Below are 11,172 nucleotides of genomic sequence, written 5' to 3'. Positions count from 1 at the left end.
TTTTTTTTTTTTTTTTTTTTTTTTTTTTTTTTTTTTTTTTTTAATGCATGGAAATGTTTTGAAACAGTGAAATCTATAATGATAGGTTTCATAATTCTAACATCCACACCATCTGGTAAGGACAAATAACACTAGGTGACATGAATCGTATTCATAATTCAAATGTACAAAAAAAGTAAACTTTCTACCACTGAACTTAATGTCTATTTTAAGCCTAGAAACTCAATCTCAGTCACTCTTGTGTTTCCTTCCTATGGAATACTGGGGGTTCACAGAGTCCCAGGGTGTGGATGTGGTAGGAGTCGCCTGGTTGCCAGGGTCATCTCTCCACACAGATGTCTGCTGGGGTGTCCACTTGCCCTCAGTTGTTGATCCACACAGGCTGCAAGTGACATCCTTTCTTTCTGTCCAACTGGCACGTTTAGGCCCCACTCCCTCCCGGCTGTGTCTATGCTTCCTTGGAGGTGCACAGGCTCCCGTGAGGCTATCTACAGCCCCTCTTCCTATATTCTCTCTGAAGGCCCTCTGGGGCCTTCCTGTCCCTGGGCTCAGTCAGCTTTTCTCATCTGTCACCGCATTCTAAGATCATTTCTAGGGCTAGCCAGGTATTAACAGGAAGGAAACACCTGTCCTCTGCTCTTTGGCCTCCTTACCTAGTCTGGGGAAATCCCTTCCAGTCCTCGAAGGAGCCGTGCTTCCCTTATAATATCCTTCTTCCCAAATATTTTGTTTTTCCTCAAAGCCCTGACAATTTCCCCTGAGGCCTGAGGTTTGGCTTGCTCACACTTCTCTCTCCCCTGCTTCCCAGAGAATCACATCCTTCCTGAGATAATGAGCACACAATTGCCTGGATACCTGAAGGAATGGAGACAGCAGCAGAAAACACTGCAGAGAGGTGGAAACATCCGTTAATATTTTAAAATCCCATTACTGCTACCAACAATAATAATGGATGCATAGAAATAGATCTGGATTCACTGAGCTTGAAACAGTCCATCTCACACACACACAAAATAATTTCAGGTAATGAGGAAAAGAAAAGGAAAAAAATAACACATGGCCTCTGTAACCTGGTTGCTTTTGAACCTTATTGGGTTTGTGGCAAACAGGGTGATTTTGGCACATGAGTCTCCTACCACTCACCTGCCTCTGAGCTCTCCTCTGAGGCCAGTCAGGGCCCAGAAGGGATGCATCTGTCTTCTGTCCCCTGGTCTCTGGGTAGCCCCTGGGTCAGCATTTTGGGTGCTAGCATTTGATGCACCTGCTACAGTTGCTGATGAGAAAGTAGTCACCCTCCTCCACTCCACCCCTGCTGCCCAGGCCCTGCCACTCCTGCTAACCTGTCAGGCTACATTTTCAATTACTGGCTTTGAAAAATGCCCAGGTAGACTTATTAAATCAATGAATGCGATGAGCTGAACACAAGGCAATGGCAATTCTGTGGCCTCCCTTGGGATAATTGGCGAGTGCATGAGGTGTTGAAAATCCAAGCCTGAAAATCACTGCTTTGAAGAAAGGGAGGACAACGACCAAACTATTTCTTCCATTAAAATGCATGACATTTAAATAATGTCCCCGTTCTTCTCAGTGCCCATCAACCTTCATTTTTTTATGCACTGAAAAGTCTAAATATTTATTAACTTCAATTCATAGGATTTGTTATAGCTGCATTCAGCTGGGGCACATACACATTTTTTAACTACACAGCACTTTTTAAATAGCATCATTTAAAAATAATTAGGAAATAATTGCGATTGTATTCTAAAGATGTAAGATACCATCTAGTTTTAAAAAGTAACCAGGAAGAGTGTTCTTAAAGGAGCACCCATAATCAACAAGTTTACATTAGTTTGATCAGCTAGATACAGCTGGCATTTATTTCACATAGAAAAACAGTTCGCATGTGGGGAATCACCATCTGGACTCACTAAATTGCCCAGTGTTGTCAGAGGGAAAAAATAGGCTGGTTAGAAAGTTAGCTTGTGGCTAACCACGTTCCAGACCACCTGGCCTTGCTCTGCTATGAGGTCAAAAGGCTGGTTTTGTGTTATCATGGAAAGAGGTGAGATCCCAGCCAGACACTTGCTGCTTGCAAGGTCACCCAGGCGCCACTTTTTAGGATGGCTAGAGGAGATGTCAGGCATTGAAGGGGGTGGCGAGGAGGAGCTTTGTCCATAATCTCTATATAAGCCACTCTCCCTCATTGTTAACATAGACAATCGGAATTGCCATTTTCTCTGTTTTATCTGAAGTGCTATGAAACACCGCTTCAGCTTGCTCCTTCCAACAGATCCCTATGTAGATGCTCTGGAACAGCCTCTTTGTGTTTATTAATGGAAATTTCCCACAATAACTGCAAGTGACTAAAAAGATGCTGTGTCTTTCATCCCTGTCTCTGTCATCATCATGCTTTCTTAACTAACATCATTTTTGAGAAATATTGGGAAAATGCCAACAAAGAAATATAATTTGAAATTCCACCAATCCAGAGAAAATCACTTTTCCTAGGGAATAGAGACATCTTCCAACTTATGCAATTTATGCAATCACCAGTTTTTCAAAGGTCTTAAGTAAATCGTATTTCATATACATCGAAATGCTTTCGATTTGCTTCTGCGGCTTTTGTATCACCATTCATGGTGTTACCGTTCCTTTTAAAATGATGTAAAAAAAAAAAAAGACAAGATCTTTAAAATTATTGAGCCACCCGTGTCTAGCCACCAACTTTGTACTAGGGGTGGTGGATCTTTTCCTTTACGCCTTCAAATACAATCCTAGCCTCTGTCCTTATCAGCACTTTCCAGTTGTGATTAGAAGGCAGTAAAGGGGAAATGACACAAACAACATGGAATTAGCGTGGCTGACACACAGAGATCACAGCAGGTGATGGAGACAGGTGGGGACACAGCGAGGGGCATGGGAAAGGGGCTGTGGGGCTCTGAAATGTGGTTCCCACGTTTAGCCTTGCACTGGATGTACAAGTGTCCACATCTCTAAAATTAAATTATGTACCTTATGGAGCAATTTGCATAAAACAAATTCATATCTGTTGTGTGTTTCATAACCTGCGGTACATCTGTACATTTATAGATTTTAAAAAATAGTATATATCCTGCTTTGTAACATGTTTTTTATTGCTGGCACATGCCTCTTTATGTCCATAAATAAATACAGACATCATCATTGCCGATGACTACAAAACCCTCTGCTGTGTGTATCTGTAAGAATTACTTAAACAGTTTTCAGTGAGTGATCTTCTGGGTGTTTCCAGTTCGGCTTATAATAATGGACGCCTCTGCTTCCCAGGGTTGTGTTCTTTGACCTGCCTCTGGTTTCAGCCATAGCTGCAATGAACATTGTCATGAGAGCTCAGCCTCACCTGGTACTGACAGCCCCACATGGAAAAGCCAGCACAGCGGCTTTTCCCTTTTCCGATGCTAAAGAGCCTTGAGGCAAAGGAGAGTCTTCCCCGCCCCCACCCCGCCCCCCCCAAACAACCTTCAACCAGTGGGGACAGAACTGGTGAATAAACGCTTCAGGAGACCTTGTGAGTGTGGCGCGAGAGGGCGCTGTGGTTTGAGTCCCGGCAGCCCAAGCCATCAGCGTCACTACATTTGCTTTTCCCTCTTCCTTACTCTCTGCCTCTTGCTTCCCAGGATCATCTTGGAAATAAACTACCTGTATCCAGACAAGTCCTAATCTCTCCTGTTCGGAGCCAAGATAGGGACTATGATAAACAATGATGTGGACAATATCCTCGAATGGCATGCGATCTAAGTTACTTTCCTAAAGACAATCTCTAGAAACTGTTCACTTGCTGTCTAGTTAGTTTCGCTTAAGATAATTAAGATAAATCTCTAGAAATGTTCATTGCTGAGTCAAAGGGCATGGACTTTTAAAAACAAGCTCAAACAAGTGCTCTGTTTAACAGAGCTCCTAACTGTAAGGCGATTGATTTTGTTTTATTTGCCTTTGCCTATTCTATCCCAGAGCTATCATGAAGCTGTCTTCCATCAAGAAGCAAAGCATTGATACTAACTTCCTGTAGTCTTTCAAGCCACCCTCTCCAGAGACCCCAGAAATCCCTCCCCTTTGCTGTCCTGCAAACACGATGAATGGAATAATTGGAATGCACACCCACTGTCTCCCAAATAGACAGCTTGCTTTATCATCTGGTAGTTATTAAGAATGAGTAGTAATTTTGCTGTAGAAAAGACCACTTATGGGGAAAGTATGAAATGAGAGAAACATTCACTCATAATTTAATCCACAAGGAAATAATCCAACCAGAAGATAAAATGTCTGTTTCTCAATCAGTTCGATCTTTACATCACTAGTAGCACTAGAACTCTTAATTATAGATAGCAAAGTCTCTGGATGTTATTTTTTAGCCAACATCAGTGGTAAGAGACGCATAAGGAACTGCTCAGAGTAGCACAGAAGGAACTCTAATGCGCAGGCGCTTCGGTGGGGCAGCAGCACATGTGCGTGATCTCGCTAAAGAGGGGACCCAGAAAGGGTGTCAGCTCCAAATATGGATTAGCCACAGCCTTTCCACGAGGGGGAATGGTGAGCATATGTTTGCAAGTATAATTTACAGAAACATATATGTGATTATTTTTTAAAATAAGTGAACTATTTACAAATCTTCGCCAATGAACCTTTGTGACATCTCCTTTCAGGAAGTCTAATTTTAAAAGGTATATAAAACCGTTCTCCTGGCCAACACTTGCAGGTTCTGCCTGCTTGGATGGCTTCCCGAAAAAAGGAAAAAACAAACAAAACCAACCTTCCTTGGCTGTGTTTGCCATCAACATCAATAACTGCAGCAAAGGCATTCTGACTGCTGTTTATTCTGTCATAATTACTATCACCAAACTGGCATGATTACAGTGTTAGTAATTTTGTTGATTATAAATAGCACTAATGCTGTAATACATTAGCAAAGACACAGCATTATGGAGACATAGTCCATACTCACTTGGAGAGTTGCACCTTTGAGGATGATTGTTTAAATCATCCTGGAAAGCATTATCCTTACATGGCCTTGGTTTCCAATCACTCCACTGAAGGTTTTCTTTACACACTACCACCACTCTCCCTGCTCTGTTTCTGTGGCCTTCTCAGATGTCCTTCACACAGTCTAGGCTGTGCTTTGTATTCAAAAGAGAATCCCTTGATAGGATATGGACCCAGTAATGTCCTAGCTTCTTGAATTTGCTAAAAGCAGGGGCATTAGATTGTGAAAGCCTACTAGAGCCATTTCTATTTTAACAGTGATACATCTTCCTTTTGGCAAGAGTCCTATTGAGTGAATTCGTATAGTCTTCGGCCCTTCCCTGTTTATTTAAAGATTCTATTTTCTGAGGGAGGAGGACAAAGGGCACAATTAGGACTTTACTCAAAACACCCACATATCATAGAGGGAATCTACATTTACTGTTTAATTTTAGTTTTCAGAATTTATTACAAAGAGTCACCTGGATAAGAGAAATCCCCCCACAGAACAACGTCTTTCTGCCTTCCCCAAACACACTCCCTTTTCTGAGGAGTGATGCTTTCACTTAAAATGGTGTGTATTGATTAAAGCCAACATATTTCCTGTTTTTCAGCTGTCTGTCGGGTTCTTGGGAGCTTTTTTCTTTTTTAACATAAACCTTTCTTTATTGATTCAGAACTAGAAAACATTTTAATGTAGTGGTAACATTTAGTCACAATGGGGAGTGTGCTTTTGGCAATTCCCTGGTTCACGCCATGAATGCCTGTGTATGTATGTGTGTATAGAAATTCATTAGACTCATTTGAAGGTGGTTTTTTAAAAAAACACTAAAATATGTAAATATCCTGATGATTGAGACTACAGGTTGATATTTTATAATGTCATTTTCTGTTCGCATTCAGATACAGTGAACCCACATGTTGAAGCTTTCTAGTATAATAACAATTTCAACTCTTCTGTTGAATCATCTGTCCTGATTGGAGGCTACAGAAAAGATGTCATTTTAGGTAAGGACTGAAGGGTAAATGACTGTAAAACATGATTTAATAAGACACTGAATGTAAGAAAGCCTTAGCCCAACTTTTACTTCAAAATTTCTATTGATTTGTTATATCAGGAAGAGTCTTAGAATAATTCTTTTGATTGTCCTCTAAATTTATTTCAAGTTAAATTCGTGTTCTCTCGAATCTTCTCACCATTCTCAGGCTATATGTAGACACCAAATGGATGCAAATAATGAAACATATTCTGTAACTAGCTGCCTTGTATAGACCCAACTTAAAAGTAACAAAAAAAAAAAAAAAAATGATGGATTTTTGGTACTGTGCTTTTATTTTTAAAGGATAAAGAGGCCAGGCGCCGTGGCTCAAGCCTGTAATCCCAGCACTTTGGGAGGCCGAGAAGGGCGGATCACGAGGTCAGGAGATCGAGACCATCCTGGCTAACACGGTGAAACCCATCTCTACTAAAAAAAGAAAATTACAAAAAACTAGCCAGGCGAGGTGGCGGGTGCTTGTAGTCCCAGCTACTCGGGAGGCTGAGGCAGGAGAAAAAAAAAAAAAAAAAAGGATAAAGAGAATTCAGCCCCACTGTGGAACTTATCTGTAACATAAATTAATCTTCTTAACAAATAAAGTCAGTCCTCCTATTTTACTTGAGCCTTCCCCAAAAGGAATATATAGCCTCCCAGATTACTACTGAACATTCTGAGTAGCAACAAACTTCAGATCCTTGCATATCTTAGTCTGTGTTGCAATAAAGTAAGCTTGTCCAGCTTACGGCCCATGGGACTCATGAAGCTCGGGACAGCTTTGAATTCTACCTAGCACAAATTCATAAACTTTCTCAAAACATTATGAGATTTTTTTTTTTTTTTGCAATTTTTTTTTGCTTATCAGCTATCATTAGTGTATTTTATGTGTGGCCCAGGGATGCCAAAAGATTGGAAACCCTTGTGAATACCCAAGGCCAGGTAATTTCTAAAGAAAATGGGTTTATTTGGCTTGCAGCTCTGTAGGCTGTACAAGAAGCATGGTGCTAGCATCTGCTTCCGGTAAGAGCTTCAGGAAGCTTCCAGTCATGGCAGAAGGGGAAGGGGAGCCAGTGTGTTACATGGTGAGAGAAGAAGTGAGAAAGAGAGGAGAGAAGTGCCAGACTCTTTTTAATAACCAGATCTCACAGGAACTAAGAGTGAGAACTTAATCATGAGAAGGCCACTAAGCCATTCATGAGGGATCCATCCCATTGGCCCAAACACCTCCTACCAGACCCTACCTCCAACTTTGGGGATCTGTTTTCAACATCAGATTTGGAGGGGACAAATACCCAAACTATATCATTGCAATGATTGTGACAAATGTCAAGTGGAGAGAGTCTGACTTCATTTTCTTATAACTACTTTACATGAAAAGTCCTTTTATGAGGCCCAGAAATTTCTATGAAAAGTAAAACATACCCAGTGGCTCAAATGGCTGTGTGGGATTTTATGTTGAGGTATACCAGACCATGACATATTTCATATTTACTCTGATTTCATATTTACTGTAATTTCATATTTACTCTGATTGAAGATCTCATGACTTGACATAAGGATATTATATAGATTCAAATACTTCCAGAATTCTTATATGTTCCCAGAGAGAATGGGCAAAAAGCCTTCAGTTAGAGTCACATATTGCTTACTTTTTTTTCTTTTTAATTCTAGGACTGCTTGCTCTGAGTGAGGCTCATCTTCAAATCTGAATGACCACAAGGAGATTTGATTATACATGTGAACACCTCAGAAGGCACAGCCCGCCCAGAAGGCAGACAGGTCAGGCTGCTTTTTTTCATTGGTTGGATTCAATCCTCTGGCGGCTCAGACACAACTTAAGCATGATTAAACTTTAGAAGAAGCTGCCAGGAAGACTGTGAAATCTTCATGCCCAAGGATCCCTAAAATTAGGAATGACAACAACTTGGCTCAGACAGTTTATGGAGGCAAAGGTTTGAATGGGATTAGAGATTTCTAAATGTGAGTTCGTGTCCTCTGCCAGACCACCTTACTTCCACCATTCCTCAACAAATCAAGAAAAACAGGAGTAAAGACATGCCTTTCCATAGGTTAAATCTATTCTGTTTTAATTCTATATTATATCTGCAGTACAACTTCTTTTGTTTGTAACACCATATTGTTGCTAGTAGCTGGAAATTAATTTTCACATGCCTCAGCTTAGAAAATAAAAAGCAGCCCCGCATCAATCCCAATTTCCTTTTTAGTTTTAATTAGCCTTGAAATCCGAAATTCTGGAAACCATTGGTCTAGATAATCTTCATTCAACAAATATTCATTCAGCTGCCTGTTCTTATGTCATACAAAGGGAAAACAACTTTTTCCACAGGATTATTAAAATAATTAAATGAACTAATATTCATTGCACATGGCACCATGTTAAGCGCTTTACATATGCAAATTATTTTATTTAATTCTTGCAAAAACCCTAAGACAAAGACAACCAACAAAAAGCATGGATGGTGGGATTCGTGCCAGGTCACCTCTGCAATAGGCTCCCATAATTAACCTAGTTTTTACTCTCCTCAGAAAATGACTGGTGTTTCCAGGGAGGTGGCATGATAGCAGAAACACATATTAAACGTTTTAATGTTTTGCTTTTTTCATGAAACCAAAGCTTGAGTGGTGGAGTGGCTGGGCATAGTGATGAAAACAAACCAAAGGTGGACGATAGAAACATCCGTGGAATTTGTTGATGTGTGAAACACCTCCAATCAGTCAGAATTCAGAGTTAATCAGAGACCACTTGTTCGGAGGCCTAATCTTTCTGGCTCAGCAAGCCAATCATATTCCCCTCTGTTTCACATGATGTCTGTTTTCCGCTCCCTGATTTGTGACAGCGATTCTGCATGTGCTGAAGAACTACAGGATATAAACAGGAATTAACAGCTAGACAACTAGCTATTGGCGATGGCTAATTATAGAATGGAAAAAAATAATACTTTGCTTTGATTGAGCCACTTCAATCTGAATTTTGAATTCAAAATCAAGGGTAGGAATGTTATACGCTAAGGCCTCTTGGAGCTACCATCCTTAAAACACTAAGCCACAAACTAAGTAAGCTGATACTATTTTTCACAGGTAGAATGAGAACCTCTCCTGCACATGAAAATTACTTTTGCTCTTTTATACAGAAACAAGACAGGGATCAGAAAGCCACTTTGATTTAGGCACAATAAAGGGAGAAAATAACCTTTAAGTTACCAGAGTTAGTTCTCCCCCATTAGAGTGGAGTGATTACCCTGAAGATAATCAATTAGCTCTTGCTATGGACTGAGTTGTGATTTTCCCCGCCACCAAAAAAAAAATTCATATGTTGAAGCCCTAATGCCCAACGTGATGCTATTTGGAGATGTGGCCTTTGGAGATCATGAGATTTAGATAAGGTCATGATGGTGGGTCCCTCATGATGGAATTAGTTTCCTTATAGGAGGAGACAGACACTAGAGCTCACCGGCTCGCCCTCTCACTCCTACACATGTGAGAAGGCAGCCAGCTAACCCTTAAGCCAGGAAGAGGGTTCTTATCAGAACTTGGCCATGGTGGCATCCAGATCTTGAATCTCCAGACTCCAGAACTGTGAGAAAATAAGTGTGTTGTTTAAACTACCCAGTCTGTGGTGTTTTGTTGCGGCAGCCGCATAGCAAACACTCCCTGTGCAAAATGAGCAGCAAATCTGTTCTCTCTCTTTTGAGTGCTCCTCTCCCACTGAACCGGCTCGTGCTGCAGGCCACACAGGACAGGAGAAATGATGCTCCTTGCTTGACCAGACTTTGGACTGTGAGCTGGTAACTCAATTGCAATGGAAAGGAGTTGTAGCCAGTACTTTTTATCTGTGGGTTGAAAAGAAAAGAAGCTTGACCCCAGGATAACTGAGTTTTTGAGGAGCGGAGTGGGGAAAGGTCTGCATTCAACAGGCTGGATGCCTGTTCCAGTTCTGACCCAGTGGATAGAGAGCTGCAGCTCAGCCGGTCAAGCAAGGAGCATCCTCTCTCCTGTCTGGTGTGGCCTGCAGCATGGGACAGTTCAGTGGGAGGGGAGCAATCCAAAGAGAGAGAACATATTTGCTGCTCATTTTGCTTAGGGAGTCCTAAGGTGTTTTGCTTTTCAATCAGAGAAAAGAAAAGATGTGTCCCCTTAGTTTATTGAGTTGTTATAATAGATAGAAATAAAGAAACAAAATGGCCTCTTTTTATATGAACATGATCAACTTTGAGCCCTAGAAGTTCTCTTAGACAGCCAGTATGGCATGATGCTTAAGAACAGGGGCCTGGTACCTCATCACCTGGCGAGGCACTCCAGCCCTGCCAATTTGCCAGCTGAGTAACATTAAGCAAATTCCCTTATCTTCATGTGCCTCATCTGTCAAATGGATGTAATGATAATGCCTTCTTTCAGGAGTTGTGGTATTAAGCATAAATAATCTAGAACTGTACCTTTCACAAAATAATTTCTTGTTATCAGTTTTGGCCTCAATATTTTATAGAACAGGTTACCAAGACTCAGAAGTAAATTCCAGGAGGTTACAAAGCAACACAGTATCATTATTATTGCACACCATGTTAGGCTGACTAGCTGACCTTGATTTCCCAGGACTAGCCCCAGTTTTAGCATTGAAAGTCCTGCATTCTGGGAAAACTGGAAGGGTCACCCTATAATGATGAAGATAAAGTCACATGAAGTGGAATCAGCTGAATGAGGCCCCAACCACAGAAGAGATATTCATTTGGAAGGGAGCAATGTCACTATGGAAGATACGACTCCAAATGCAGGCACCTGGTGTGAGACTCTAATAACAGCTCAGAAAGCATGTGTCGAGTTATGTGGGACTATATACAACAAAGGTTCTCTAGAAATGTATTAGTTTGGTGGTCAGGAATTTTCCAGACATGCCTTCTATCCTCTGGGGGAATTCCAGCAGTGCAGATGTGGTCTTTATGAACGTGGTCTCATAAGCTGCAGGTCTGTCCTGATATTTACAGAATAAAATTTTGACTAATCATCTAAGATTGCATTTGTAGAGCGTTTATCTCAAAGGAGCTCGGTGTTCTTGGCAGTCATTATTTAATTAATCCTCACACTGCCTCTGTGTGACACAGAGCAGGCAGGTGTAATTATCTCC

At 41.0% G+C, this 11,172-nt stretch overlaps 1 long non-coding RNA gene across 1 annotated transcript in view; it reads left to right on the top strand.

Moving 5' to 3' along the window:
* LOC108528859 (uncharacterized) overlaps positions 1-8,245 on the top strand; it is a 14,005-nt gene extending 5,760 nt beyond the window's left edge. The window contains exons 3-5 of the long non-coding RNA XR_001885320.1: positions 811-1,023; positions 5,902-6,006; positions 7,704-8,245. This is a non-coding gene — a long non-coding RNA (uncharacterized LOC108528859). The remainder of the gene's footprint in view (positions 1-810; positions 1,024-5,901; positions 6,007-7,703) is intronic.
* The last annotated feature ends 2,927 nt before the right edge of the window (positions 8,246-11,172 follow it).

Source organism: Rhinopithecus bieti, unplaced genomic scaffold (assembly GCF_001698545.2).
Source record: "Rhinopithecus bieti isolate Rb0 unplaced genomic scaffold, ASM169854v2 scaffold_5478, whole genome shotgun sequence".
Lineage (NCBI taxonomy): Eukaryota > Metazoa > Chordata > Mammalia > Primates > Cercopithecidae > Rhinopithecus > Rhinopithecus bieti.
Note: the sequence above shows the minus strand (reverse complement) of the source record. Positions and strands in the feature narration are given on the sequence as shown.